The 15,814-nt window shown below is 41.3% G+C and overlaps 1 long non-coding RNA gene across 1 annotated transcript; it reads left to right on the top strand.

Annotated features, from left to right (window-relative positions):
* The first annotated feature begins 56 nt into the window (after positions 1–56).
* LOC118763796 lies at positions 57–15,308 on the top strand. The gene is made up of 3 exons (XR_004999541.1): positions 57–67; positions 6,703–6,705; positions 15,150–15,308. It is a non-coding gene; the product is annotated as an uncharacterized LOC118763796 (long non-coding RNA).
* Positions 15,309–15,814: the final 506 nt, after the last annotated feature.

The following is a 15,814-nucleotide window of genomic DNA, read 5'->3' on the forward strand; positions in this document are numbered from 1 at the left end:
AAGTTGTGAGACAAACTTCCAGTTTCAATTTCAATAAAAAAAAGACTATATATATATATATATATATGTGTGTGTGTGTGTGTGTGTGTATATATATATACAAATATACTTATAAGATAAGGATATAATCATAAAATGACTTAGCAATTAAAAAATCACTATAGGTAACATTAATTTTTATTTTTACATCATCATCATCATCATCGTTTAACATCTGCTTTCCATGCTAGCATGGGTTGGACGATTTGACTGAGGACTGGTGAACCAGATGGCTGCACCAGGCTTGAATCTTGATCTGGCAGAGTTTCTACAGCTGGATGCCCTTCCTAACGCCAACCACTCCGAGAGTGTAGTGGGTGCTTAGTTATGGGCTACTGGAAATGACCAGTGCCAATGCTAGAAATAGGTGTCAAATACCTACAATCCACTCTACAATTTGAGAACCAATTGTAGAGTGGATTGTAGCTAGTTGGCGCTGGTCATTTCCAGTAGCCCTTAACTATAATTATATATGTATATACAAATATATATTTCATGTAGTGAAAATGTTATCAGATATACAACTCAATCCATTTGAATAGAATGGATAAATCTGTTTATCAAAAGTTGATAGTCCATTCTAAATTTCCCCTGGTCCAAGGTGAAACTCAGATTTGATCTCCACTTCAGCCACATTGCTCCCTTTTGCTAATCTTCCACAATCATTCTGTCGTACTCTTTTCACTCACCCATCCTCGACCACCACCTCTCATTTCTCTCCTTTTTCTTTCCTCATTCGCATTGCTGCTTTGAACAAACAAAACATGTTAACATCATACTACTTACTCTTTCCTCCTATTGTGTACAAGACAGCCCCTTACTTTGAAGCTATGAAGAAAAGCCCTCCACTGTTTAGAGTAATTAGTGAGTGAAGAAAGGTGAATGGGTGTCTGTAGTCTTGTCTTGCCAAGAATTTAACAGACTCCTCGGTGCTGATGCTGTGAAAAAAATCTTCTCAGTCCACACTGTGAGATGGTTAGTAAATGAGAAAGCAGAAGGTTGTGAGGCAGTTTTGGTAGAGCAAAGAAACAGGCCTGGAAGAGTGGCGGTAGCTGGGAACTGTACCAGATAGCCAGGAGGGTGGCTGGGCAACAGGTATACATAACCACGGGAGAAGTAGATAAGTTGTTTGCCAATGTCCAGTGATGCGAAGACCAAAGAAATGTCACAGGAGAGAAATGTGTCTGCATGGATGATGGTGCACTTGCTTTTAATGATTCGGAAAAGAAAGAGGCTTGGAGAAGCCATTATGAAAGACTGCTGAACGTGGAGAATGGATGGGAGGAGGAGAGCCTGCCAAATGTTGATCCTGTAAAGGGACCAGCTATCCGAATAGACAGCACCATGGTAGATAAAGCAGTTAAGAGTATGAAGCCAGGGAAAGCCCCGGACCCATCAGGAATCACTGCTGAGATGTTTAAAATATCTGGCAGCATGGATTATAGCCCAGTCACCTGTATTGTAAACCAGGTAGTTCATGATGAAGTCATACCCAGTGACTGGCATAGCAGCACTATAGTTAACTGCTACAAGGGTAAAGGTGACGCTTTAGATAGAAATAACTACAGGGGTATCAAACTGCTGGATCAGGTGATAAAGGTCACGGAGAGGGTCATAACCCAACTAATTACGGACAAAGTATGCTTAGATGAGATGCAGTTCAATTTTGTCCCAGGTAGAAGCACCACTGATGCTATATTCCTGGTGCGGCAACTGCAGGAGAAATACCTAGTCAAGGATAAACCTATATACTTGGCTTTCGTGGACTTGGAGGAAGCCTTTGACAGTGTCCTCCAGATCCCTTATCTGGTGGGCGATGCGGAAACTGGGGATTGATGAATGGTTAATAAGGACGGTACAAGCCCTATACAGAGAGGCTGTTAGTAAGGTTAGGGTTGGCAATGAGTATAGTGAAGAATTCTGAGTAGAAGTAGGGGTTCACCAAGGATCAGCCCCCTCTTATTCATCATAGTCCTCCAGGCAATAACAGAAATTCAAGACAGGTTGCCCCTGGGAGCCTTCCATACTGATGATCTGGCTCTCATAGCAGAATCACTATCAGAACTAGAGAAGAAATTTCAGGTGTGGAAGCAAAGTGTAGAATTGAAGGGCCTTAGAGTCAATGTTGCAAAGACCAAAGTTCTAGTAATTTGGAAGGCAAACACATCACACACCTCTTCAGATAAATGGCCCTGCTCGATCTGTAGAAAAGGTGTAGGTAGAAACTCCATGAAATGTACCCAGTGTAAGCTATGGACCATAAGAGGTGCAGCAACATCAAAGGAAGATAACTTTCATGTACTGCAGATGCACAGGGGCAATAAACACCACAGATACTCAGAAAACAGATTCCATCACATGTCAGGGGGAGAAACTAGAAGTAGTTGATAGCTTCTGCTACCTAGGTGACCAAGTCTGTTGTGGGGGTAGATGCTCAGAGAGTGTTACCACCAGAATAAGAATAGCCTGGGCAAAGTTCAAAAAGCTTCTACCCCTACTGACAAAAAAGGGCCTCTTACTCAGAGTGAAAGGTAGATTGTATGATGCATTTGTGCAAAATGCCATGCTTCACGGCAGTGAATCATGGGCTGTGACTGCTGAAGACATGCTTAGGCTTGAAAGAAATGAAGCTAGCATGGTCTGTTAGATGTGTTATGTCAGTGTGTACACATGACAAAGTGTTAGCACCCTAAGAGAAAAGCTGGGCATAAGAAGCATCAAATGTGGTGTGAAAGAGAGAGGACTGCACTGGTATGGCCATGTGTTACGTATGAATGAAGACAGCTGTGTGAGGAAGTGCGACTCCCTAACTGTAGAAGGAACCTGTGGAAGAGGTAGACCCTGGAAGACATGGGATGAGGTGGTGAAGCATGACCTTCGAACATTGGGCCTCAGAGAGGCAATGACAGGAGACCAGGACCTTTGGGGATACACTGTGATTGAGAAGACCCAGCAAGTAAAGTGAGATGGCAGCCAATCATATTCTGCCCTGTTAAAAATACTCCTGGTGTGTTGGGCAATATATGCTTGGGAAGACCTGTTGAGTCAAGTAAAACCAATATTGTAGCTGGGACCGGTGCTCCCTTGCCAATGGCACATAAAAGGCACCATCTGCACATGATCAATGCCAGATCTGCCTGACTGGCTCCAGTGCCGGTGGTACGTAAAAACCACCAGCCAATCATGATCGATGCCAGTACCCCCATACTAATTCCTGTGCCAATGGCACATAAAAAGCACCCTCCGAACATGATCGTTGCCAGGCCCACCTTACTGGCTCCTGTGCTGGTGGCACATAAAAACCACCAACCAATGCCAGTACCCCCATACTGGTTCTTGTGCCAGTGGCATGTTAAAAGTACCCACTACATTCTTGGAGTGGTTGGTGTTAGGAAGGGCATCCTGCTGGAGAAACTCTGCCAAACCAGACTGGAGCCTGGTGCAGCTGCTGGCTCTCCAGACCTCAGTCCAGCCGTGCCAGCATGAAAAAAACGGACGTTAATCGATGATGATGATGATGAAAGGCGTGACAACCTCTGCAGTGATGATGCAATGAGAAAAGACATCATGTGATGGGGTTGGTAAGAAGACGGGCATCCAGCCACAGAAACCAAACCAAAGTGACTCATACAAGCAGCACCAGTCTAGGAGTCTTGGTTAGATCTGTCTTGTACTGCAGAAACTCATCTGGCTTATGCCAGATGTAAAATGAATGAAGTTAATGTGTGTACATACACACCTCGTTTCTCAAGCACATGCGCCCCCACGCACAAGCTGACCCACCCCCTACATACATGTATGAACATAATATTTGCCACTTACTTTAAATTTCCACCATTAAAACTGGCTTCCACACAGTTTCCATTTCCCAAGTTCCACTGAAAAGATCTTAACCTTAAGCAAGGTGTAGGCCCTGCTTAAGGTGTCACGGAGTGGAATTGAACTTAAACCCACATGACAGAAGTAAATTCTTATCTCTCCTCGCACCTTATATTCACAAACTTCAATGAAAAAGAAGAAATTTGGGTTGTAATTCTAATAAACTTTCTTTTTTGCTATTTCATGAATATAAGGTTGGTGAGGACAGCTGAGTGTTGTGGCTTTGTCTCATCTCGTTAACCCTTTAGCATTTAAACTGGCCGAATCTAGCCTAAATGTTATCCCTGTTTTATATTCAAATTGGTCAGATCTGGCCTCTCACACCAACCCCACAATATCATTCTAAAAATTAATAGTTGCCTCATCAAAATCTCAAAGCTGCAAGATAAATGCAGGATTAACTGAAATCCATGTGAATCAATAAGCATTACTTATGACAGAACAGTGAAGGCACATGGTTCAATGGTTAGTGTTGTGCTTGCAATCATGAAGTTTGATTCCCAGACTGGGTTATATGCTGTGTTCTTGAGCAAGACACTTTATTTCATGTTGCTCCAGTTTACTCAGCTGTAGAAATGAGTTGTGGGGACATCACTGGTGCCAAGCTGTATCGGCCCCTTTGTCTTCCCCTTGAATAACATCGGTGGCATGGAGACAGGAAGCTGGTATACACAGGCAACTGCTGGTCTTCTAAACAACCTTGCCCAGACTTGTGCCTCGGAGGGGAACTATCTACTATAGCCCCAAGCTGATCAAAGACTTGTGAGGGATTCGGTAGATGGAAACTGAAAGAAGCCTGCAAAAACATGTCTGACAATGGGGAAATATTATCTTGCTTCAAAATGGGTGCGGAATGGCATTTGACCATAGAAAATCTCCCTCAGTTTATTCCACCCAACCCATGTAAGCATGGAAAAGTGGGCAGCAAAAATGATGGGCCGATACCGATGCCGGGCCCCCCTGGCACCTGTGCAGGTGGCTCGTAAAAAGCACCCACTACACTCGCGGAGTGGTTGGCGTTAGGAAGGGCATCCAGCTGTAGAAACTCTGCCAGATCAGACTGGAGCCTGGTGCAGCCCTTGGCTTCCAAGACCCCGGTCGAACCGTCCAACCCATGCTAGCGCGGAAAACGGACGTTAAACGATGATGATGATGATGATGTAGCAGTGTCTGTACATCATCACCATTACTGCATCATTAATTTTGCGATTCTATGTCAGAATTTCCCTTAAAATATACATAATAATTGACAGTGATAAATGAGGTGTAACTCATGGGTAAATAGTTAAGATAAACTTGTTTATAAGTTAATAAATCTGGTTTAGTGTAAAAGTCAAGTTTTATGAAAAGAGCGAAACAAACAAAAAAACAACTTTCTTAATAACAAATATTTATTATCTTGGAATGGAAAAATGTACTCAATGGATATTTCTAATGAGCAAAATTAAAAGTGTAAAGAATTCAAATTGACCTTGTGAATGCTAGCTTCAGTTGGATAATGGAAAATTTTTACAGCAGAATGCTTTTACTCCCAAATATCTTCCTAAACCCTGTAGTTGGTAATTTCTTCAAAAATAAAATGAGACATTACAACCATCTTGTAATTTCCTGATCAGAATCTTTTGATCAAAAACACTTTCCTGAGAGATTATTCTTACCGTTTTATCTTCTGGTAACAAGGAAAATTTTTAGTCATTTGAAAATTTCCAACTTGTTATTTTAATATATAGACAGGATATATCAGATTTTCTGAGGTTATTTGCATGACTTTAGAAAAAGACACCTAGCTCATCAAAGGAAAGTTCACTCTCAGTGAAAAGATGGTAGGATCTGATGAATGACTAATTTCAACAATCACCTAACGAGGAGCATTTTACACCTTGGTTGTATGATAGCAATTACACATCTCACCCCTGAACGATGGGTGTAAAAATGTGTCAAAACAATTGCAGTGATTTTAACTACATTTTCTAATATATGTATAGAAAGAGAGAGAAAAGTGTCACATATGTAATATAGAAAAGGTGTGGATTTGAGTCAGGCTACTGAAATATTTTTCTTTTTGTAAACGCAGTGGTCCATAAGGGATATTATTTCCAGATAAGTTCTGCAGTAAATTTGCTTTTCCACGATGTATTTGCATTAGGTATGATACATAGATGACTCCCTTCTCAATGTGAACTATGAATTTCATGCTTTGTATATATTGTCCTCCATCGTTATCATCAGTTTCCATGCTCACATGTTGCAGTTGGATGCTCTTTCTGTCACCAACCCTCAAGGAAGGTAACATTTCCCCAGAGCCAGACAAGTTTTCACAGAAGATGGAAAATGACAGAAACTGCTTCTATGACATTGACACTCATTTGTAACTATCACACGTCAAGGTAAGGAGATAAACAAACAAGCACACACACAAACACACATATATATATATCAGCTTATGTAGGTTAATTTAATGGGAAATGGAAAGAATGGTCACTGCAAATTAAGGCACCCATGCTGGTGACACGTAAAAGGCACCCAGCACACTCTGTAAAGCGGTTGATGTTAGGAAGGGCATCCAGCCATAGAAAATCAGACTGGAGCCCGGTACAGCTCTCCAGCTCAGCAGTTCTAGTTAAACTGTCTAATCTATGCCAGCATGAATAATGGACACTAAGTGATGATAGAGTTAAGTTTGAGAAGATGTCAGGTTGTATATGTTTGTAACAGCATCAATTGATTTGTTGTTATAATTGCATGTTGTAGGATGTGAAAGAACAAAGTGTATAAAGTTTTAAGAAAGTATTTATTTACCGTTACGTTACAATACCTTGCCTCGACCGGCAAGTTGATAAATTTTTTGAGTTTGTAGTAGTAATTGCTGAGACAGATAGAATGATGTTGCAAGAGAAGAGAATTAGAGCTAGTGAGAATTGTAGGGTGTGGGACGTTGCTGACAGTAAACTTCATTTCTCCCTCTGACCAAAGTTGGTCAGCCAGACCTCGTTGAGTCATCACGATGTGACTGACTAACTTTTGCTTGGTGTGTGCTTGCTTATATAAAGATCCAGAAGGATAGATATATCATTGAGAACAATAGATTTAGTTGGTGGTCTTGTTATCTATTCTAGCTTTTGGTGAAGTAGAAGAGGTTAGAAAGGGTCGAGTGGTAAAAACATTATTTCGGCCTAGCTAAAGGCATCTGGAAGATGTAAAACTGCTGTCATAGAAAAACCATTGTTCCACCGTGGGAAAAGTTCTGTAGCAGTGTTAATTTAAATTTGGCTATGGTGGATCGAATCCACTTCATGCATGCAAGATTTGCTACATGTTTGAGTTAAAGTGATGTCTATAACTCTGATCATATAACAAGAGAAAACTAAAGTAATCTGCCTTGTATTTGGTGGCTGGTCTCATGGACTACAAAGAAATTAAATGAGAAAGCTATGTCAAGCCAGGTAGAAGAGATCTTCAAGTTTCAGGTGCCACTTGAGGTTCTAATCTCATTCTGCTTACTTTCATTCTAGTCATTGAAGCTACCAAAACATCTTCAGAATTGATTGCTTGTGCGATTTTCTTTATACTAACAATTTGGTTCCAGTTGAAGAATAGTAAAAAAAAAAGAAAAGAAAAAGAAAAACAGTTTTGGACCTGGAAGAGTGGATTTGAGATAAAAGAATTAATTTAAAACTAAGTCCAGTAATATTCAGCAGATAATCAATATATTGAAATTCCATTTAGCGTTGTTTGTTCAAACAATGAATGCACGAAAATGTATATTGGGAATTCTCAGAGAAAGGGTAAGCAATTAGAATTTTAGACATGCCAGAGATAGGGAAATAATTAAAAGCATCCAGTATTAAGGATTGCTCAATGTAAAGAAATATATTAACTTTATAAGAAAAAATATTTTTCTGAGAAAAGACTTGGGAATAACAAAGTTAGTTTTCCAATACATAATGCAGTGAGCATGAAAAAGCTCTATAGAAATAATTCTGTCACAAAGAAAATGCCTATCAGTAGTTTAATTATTTCAGCAAATATGAGAAATAACTTTGGTCATATTTCAGTTTATTTAGTCCTCCTCTTATGGTGTCAAGAGTAATGAAGCATAGACTTCATAGGTCTTGAGAAAAATAGTAATGAGAGAATCATTGAAGAAAAGTTTGCTATGTTAGGTAGCATAACATTAACTTGACTGGTTTTTCATGCAATGAAATATAGCTCAGAAATTATTGATAAATATATCTCAGTAATTCATTCTATAAAATATGCTAATTTTTGAACCAACTTGTGTAGAGTATTGTACATTTATTTAGTGATTCACTCGTCTCTACTTCCACAATTATAGAAAAGGTTACGCTTTGCTGAAGTAGCTTCATAATATTGAAGCATATCCAGAATTGTCTCCCATAGTGGAAACATTGGAAAAATGTTAGTTTTTTTTTCTCAAAACCTAACTGGGTTTGCTCAGTTAATCATCTTCAGAAGATAAAGGATTTGTGGTATTTCTAAAATCCATAAGTTCTAGAAGTTAATAGGTGTTGGCCAAAACAAATTTAGAAAGAAAACATTTGTGCAGACTTAAGAAGTTCTAAAGTCAAACTAGACATTGCAGCTCAATGATGTCTTTGGACAAACCAGATTCAAAGATTGTTTGCCAACATAACATGGCAGTCCTAGTTTAGGATGAATGTTGCTGTCATTTAGCCCCAGGGGGACATCATCTCCAGCTGACTATATAGCATGATCTGTGTCCTTATATTTTCGAACAAGGGAATCTAGCACCCCCACTCAGCTCAAAACCCAGAAATCATGATACACAGATATTGTTTTGAGCTGAGTTAGGGTGCTAAATTCCCTTGTTGGGGTGCTAAATTCCCTGGCAACAGTCATGCTCGGATGGTGCTTTTAACATTCCACTGGCACTAAAAATAGCAGTGTGCAGGGCACATGTGCTTTGATCCCTTTTCAACTCATAAGAGACATGGAGGGTATATAAAGATCAGTGTCAGACGTATCTGTGTGCGCCCCTCTTGCCAAGAGTGATCATGCGGTCCTGAAGTTCGTCATGCACACAACTTTTTCTACTCCCACGACTACTTCGCTGCCACATAGAGTCTTCTCTGCAATCAATCTTGAAATTCTAACCGAGGCTTCCGCGCTTCTGGACTGGCGATCCCTGATGACGTTGTCCTCAGTTGACGAACTATGGTCATCCCTCAAAGCATATGTAATCTGTTTGACTGACCAGGCAGTTTCCGTTGGGCTTCCCAAGAGGAAGAAACACAAGCCCAGGGTGACGAAGAAGGTTAAACAAGAATGTCGACTCAGAGATATTGCTTGGGCTGAATTCAAAAATCTGGATTCGACTGCAGCTTTTGAGGTGTACAAAACTCAACGAGACCGAGCCGTGAAAATTGAAAAGAAAGAACGCTTCAGTTATGAATACAAAATCGCGGCAAATGCCAGTAGCAATCCAAAAACCTTCTTTGCCCATGTCCAGCGGAATTCCCGCTTGAACAACCAGATTGCAACGTTGGTAGACTCAACAGGCGTATCGATTGAGGACCCTTATCAACAGAGTCAATTATTTGCCGAGGCTTTTTCAACTATTTTCAAACAAGATGATGGTTGTGAACCCCCTCCATTTGATAGATCGGTACCTCCAATGCTTCGATTGGTCATCACGCGGGACAAAGTCAAACGTGTTATTCAAGGCCTTGATGTCAACAAGGGTCACGGCCCTGATGGCATACACCCATGGGTTATCAAAGCGTTGGCTCCGGTCATCTGCGAGCCCTTAACACGACTATTCAATATGTCATTGGCGACGGGTGTTATACCTGCAGACTGGAGAACAGCGATAATCTGCCCAATTTTCAAGAAAGGGAGCCGCGAAGATCTGCTTAACTACCGACCGGTTTCCCTTACATCAATAATCAGCAAGATGTTCGAAACCATCCTTAAGAAAAGTATGATGCTCCACCTCCTAAACACAGCCTCTATCTCTGATTCCCAACACGGCTTCGTGCCGAAGACATCATGCTTGACCAACTTACTAGTAATGGAAGAATTGGTGCCGCGCATCCTCGATGATAGTGATGCTGTTGACATCGTTTTATTGGACTTTGCCAAAGCTTTTGACTCGGTAAACCACCGCCTATTACTTGTCAAGCTTCAAGCATATAGTTTCCATCCGGATATTGTACGATGGGTTGGTGCCTTCCTCTCAGATCGCTCCTTCCAAGTCCAAGTTAATGGTTCGTGGTCCGACGTCTCCAGTGCGAGCAGTGGTGTGCCTCAAGGTTCAGTGCTTGGGCCCTTGTTGTTCTTAGTCTTCATAAATGACTTGCCTGACGACCTCACGCAACACACCCTTCTATTTGCCGACGATATCAAACTGGTTGCTCCTTGCGGTAATATAGAGGATCTTCGTCAATGCCTCCACCAAATTTGGAAGTGGTCTAACGATTGGGACCTGTGTCTGAACGTGTCAAAGTGCTGTCATCTGCCTGTCGGCTCTACTCCTGCAACTCAACTTGATTTCGAGCCGGGTCGTCTGCTGCTGGAGAGGACCGATCAGGTAAAGGACCTGGGTATCTTGGTGGATTCCTCCTTTTCGCCTTCGGCCCAGTGCGTCCATGCTGCCAACAAAGCACGCAGAATTCTGTTCTTGATTCGACGGTCATTCGGAATGCTCACGGCAGCCATATTCCTACCACTCTATGTCACGCTAGTGAGACCCATATTGGAGTATGGGATTCAAGCCTCTTCTCCTTATCTCCTCAAAGACATACAGCATCTCGAAAGAGTCCAGAAGCTGGCTACCCGCATGGTTCATGGTCTCAAAAATTTGTCCTACGAAGAAAGGCTGAGGACGCTCGACCTTTATTCTCTTGAAAAACGCCGCCGCCGTGGTGATCTCATTCTCGCCCACAACATCATAAGCGGAAAGTGTAACCTCTCGAAAGAGCTGTTCTTCACTCCTGCTCCAGAGCGTCGGCTGCGGGGTCATTCCGAAAAGCTCTACCTGCGACGATTTCATCTTAATCGAAGGAGAGGAGCTTTCTCCGTCCGGGTTGCGGATCCGTGGAACAAGCTGCCAGACGAGATGGTGAAGATGCCGACGACCGCTTTGTTCAAAGCCTCCCTGGACCTCAAGTGGCCTGAACTCTTTACATGAACACCACCCTGTACTTAACTCCATGTCCCCCTACATGGCCTTGCTATTTGCTTTTGAGCCAAATTAACTAACTAACATAAGGAAGCATCTCAAATTACTCGAGTGATTTCATCATTGAAGTTCATACTCTAGATTAGAATCATTTGGATGTAGAAGCTACTGGGTACAGATGTACTTGAGTGTACTGCAGTGAGGTACAGATGTACTTGAGTGTACTGCTGTGAGGTAGCATTGGAACTGAAATTCATCAATGCAGCCTTTGCTGGAATGGCCATCTGATAATGGAATTTGTTAGATAAAAGAAGCGAAGCAGCCTCAATGCAAACTAAAAATGCATTTCAAAGATTCAATAAGAACTTTGAAATGATGCATATAAGCTGGGAGAGTTTATATGCAACTGATTGGCCAAAATGAAGGAGTGAAATCTAAGAAGGGACTGTTTTATTTGAAGATAACAAGAAGAAACAAGTAGCGATTAACCTTTTCGTTACTGTATTTCTGTTGAGATGCTCTTCTGTGTTTCTTTCAATTAAGTTTAAATTTAACAAATAATTTAGTAAAATAACTTAGTTACCATTAAGTTAGTGTTAGGAACATAAATTGTGACTAAGGTTTGGTGGAAGATTTTAATTCAGAACTTTTGAAAACAAGACATTTGTACGACAGAGCTAGAGGCGGTTTCAGGCGGGTTGGTATCAAAAGGGTTAAAAGAGAGGCAATAAAGGGTTTCCTTTTGGCCCATGATCCTTTTTTCTTTCTTTATGATACCTGCAACTGTATTTGCCTCTCCTAAGCTGGTCTGTTTAGTCATGAACGGAAGCACTTATTTAGGTCCCTTACTGACTATTCACAATTACAACCTGCTGAACTATTTCGACTTGTTTGTAATCCGATCGGCAGAAGTAAATCAGAGCTGAAATCTGAGCCAGGCCTTTGAAATGTCATGACATCAATTTGCAGCAGTTTTCACAATGAAGTCAAGCATTTTCATGTTGTCTATATAAAAAATTTGTAAATCTCTTGCTGGACAAAACAGTCATATAACACAGAGACCATCTATGAATGTCTAGTAGTAATATTCTAAGTGGGAAATATTTTACTCTATCTCTTTTACTTGTTTCAGACATTTGACTGCGGCCATGCTGGAGCACCGCCTTTAATCGAGCAACTCGACCCTGGGACTTATTCTTTGTAAGCCCAGTACTTATTCTAGTACTTAGTCTCTTTTGCCGAACTGCTAAGTGACGGGGACGTAAACACACCAGCATCGGTTGTCAAGCAATGCTAGGGGGACAAACTCAGACACACAAACACACACACATATATATATATATATATATATATACGACAGGCTTCTTTCAGTTTCTGTCTACCAAATCCACTCACAAAGCATTGGTTGGCCTGGGGCTATAGCAGAAGACACTTGCCCAAGATGCCATGCAGTGGGACTGAACCCGGAACCATGTGGTTGATTAGCAAGCTACTTACCACACAGCCACTCCTGCGCCTTGTGCCTCTCTCTCTCTATATATTTTTTTTATCAGTGATTCTGAATCCAATTTGTATATAACTGTTGTTTATATATTTATTTCTAGGAGTAGGAGTGGCTGTGTGGTAAGTAGCTTGCTTGCAAACCACATGGTTCTGGGTTCAGTCCCACTGTGTGACACCTTGGGCAAGTGTCTTCTACTATGGCCTCGGGCCGACCAAAGCCTTGTGAGTGGATTCGGTAGACAGAAACTGAAAGAAGCCCGTCGCATATATGTATATATATATATATATGTGTGTTTGTGTCTATGTTTGTGTGTCTGTGTTTGTCCCCACAACATCGCTTGATAACCGATGCTAGTGTGTTTACGTCCCCGAACTTAGTGGTTCAGCAAAAGAGACCGATAAAATAAGTACTAGGCTTACAAAGAATAAGTCCTGGGATCGATTTGTTCGACTAAAGGTGGTGCTCCAGCATGGCCACAGTCAAAATGTCTGAAACAAGTAAAAGAGTAAATAATTTTTGATTCATTTATTTTAATTATTCATCTTTATTCAAACGTTTTATTCTCTCTCCCTCTTTTACTCTTTTACTTGTTTCAGTCATTTGACTGCGGCCATGCTGGAGCACCGCCTTTAATCGAGCAATTCGACCCCGGGACTTATTCTTTTGTAAGCCCAGTACTTATTCTATCGGTCTCTTTTGCCGAACTGCTAAGTGACGGGGACGTAAACACACCAGCATCGGTTGTCAAGCAATGCTAGACACACAAACACACACACGCATATATATATACACATATATACGACGGGCTTCTTTCAGTTTCCGTCTACCAAATACACTCACAAGGCTTTGGTCTGCCCGAGGCTATAGTAGAAGACACTTGCCCAAGGTGCCACGCAGTGGGACTGAACCCGGAACCTTGTGGTTGGTAGACAAGCTACTTACCACACGGCCATTCTCTTTGTATTTAACAACAATTTAATGTTAAATGTCATTGAAGTTACTAAATTCTGCTGCATTGATGTCTTTATCTGAATAACTTGTGTGGTTTTGTGTTTAGTTCAGTGCCTCTGTAGATATACTCTGTTGGTGTGGTGTTGCAAACAGTCATTCTTGATTACCAAACCAACAGCCATCACCATCACCACCACCACCACCACCACCACCACCACCACCATCATCATCATCATCATCATCATCATCATCATCATCATCTAACGTCTGTTTTCCAAGCTGGCATGGGTTGGACAGCTTAACTGAAAACTGGTAAACTGGGGAGCTGCACCAGGTTCCAATCATGGTTTGGCAGTGTTTCAACGGTTAGATGTCCTTCCTAATGCCAACCACTACAGGAGTGTGGTGGATACTTTTTACGAGCCACGAGCATTGGTGCCAGTTATGAAACACCAGCATCAGCCATGACTATGGTCTCACTTAGCTTCATAGGTTTTCCCAAGCACAGTATATTGCCAAAGGTCTCAGTCACTGCCTCCATGAGGCCCAAAGTTTGAAGGGTGCTTTTTAGGTGCCATGCAAAAAACCCATACATGTACCGCATAAAAACCACTCTGCTGGTGCCACGTAAAAAGCACTCAGTCCACACTCTGTAAAGTAGTTTGGTGCTAGGAAGGGCATCCCAGCCAAAGAAACCCTGCCAAAACAGACAATTGAAATCTGGTGCAGCTCCTTGCAAAACCGGGTGCACAGCTGAATGAGACTCTTAAGTTGTCTATTAACCCTTTCGTTACTGTATTTATTTTGAGATACTCTGTGTTTGTTTCAATTAATTTTAAATATAACAAAGAATTTAGTAAAATAACTTAGTATCATTCAGCTAGTGTTAGGAACATAAATTGTGACTAAGGTCTGGAGGAAGATTTTAATTCAAAACTTATGAAAACAAAACATTTGTAGTCAGAGCCAGAGCCGGTTTCAGCCGGGTTGGTAACGAAAGGGTTAAATAATCATCTATACCCATGGAATTGTGTAAAATTCTTGTCCACTATTCTGAAGAAGATGCTTCTTACAGCCTTCAGTGTTCACAGAGCAGCAGACGTGATGTTGGCATTTTGATAACTGGTGCAAATCATCCTGACACAGGTGACTCTTTCCCAATATTCAGATGGCATCCAGTCCTCTTACATCAGCTGCTTCTACACTACAGCTTTAATCTTTATGCTCTCCAATGCCATTGATTGCTCACCAGTACATGAAACTGTTCCTGAAAAAAGTAAACAAAAATTGTCAAATGTAGCCAAAACACATGGCATAAGTAAAGACCTCGACCTCTGGAGACATGTTGCAATTGAGAAGATCTGGCAAGTAAGGTGAGATCACAGCCAAAGCCTAAACCAGAGTCACATAAGCAGCCCATTTAAAAAGTATCCTTGAATCATCAGGTGATGTGCCATGCTTAAGGAGACTTACTGAGTCAAGTAAAATCAAAAATCAAAAATGGAAATTGTAGTTGTGGCCGACACCAGTGCCACCTGACTGGCTCTTGTGCTGGTGGCAATAAGCACTTGCTGTCATCATGTAAAAACGCTTTTGCCAGTGCTACATTAAAAGCACCCAGCGCACACTGTATAAAAGTGGTTGGCATTAGGAAGGGCATTCAGCTATGGAAACCAACCCAAATCAAACTGAAACCTGGTGCAGCTCTGCTGATGGCCACCTCTTGACAAACCGTCCAACCCTTGCAAGCATGGAAAATGGACATTAAATGATGATAATAATATATATATATCGATATTTTTACAAACACACACACATATATAGCCTCGGACCGTCCAAATCCTTGTGAGTGGATTTTGTAGACGGAAACTGAAAGAAGCCCGTCCTATCTATCTATCTATCTATCTGTATATTTGTGTGTGTGTCCGTATTTGTCCCCCACCATCGCTTGACAACCGATGTTGTATTTATGTCCCCGCAACTTAACGGTTCGGCAAGAGACCAATAGAATAACTCCTGGGGGTCGATTTGTTCGACTAATGGCGTTGCTCCAGCATGGCCGCAGTCAAATGATTGAAACAAGAAAAGAATAAAAGAACATATATATATATCGGACTTCGTTTTCTCTATATACTTTCAGGTTGTGCTTGCAAATGCATTGATAGATTGCAGGAAAGGCGTATAAATTCATTAGAGAAACACCAGTAAATTATTTAATTTGGAAAGACGCTTATATTTTTCTAATAAGAGATTTATTGCATGCAGGTGACTGTGATTTG

This window comes from Octopus sinensis, linkage group LG6 (genome assembly GCF_006345805.1).
Source record: "Octopus sinensis linkage group LG6, ASM634580v1, whole genome shotgun sequence".
Taxonomy (NCBI): Eukaryota; Metazoa; Mollusca; class Cephalopoda; order Octopoda; family Octopodidae; genus Octopus; species Octopus sinensis.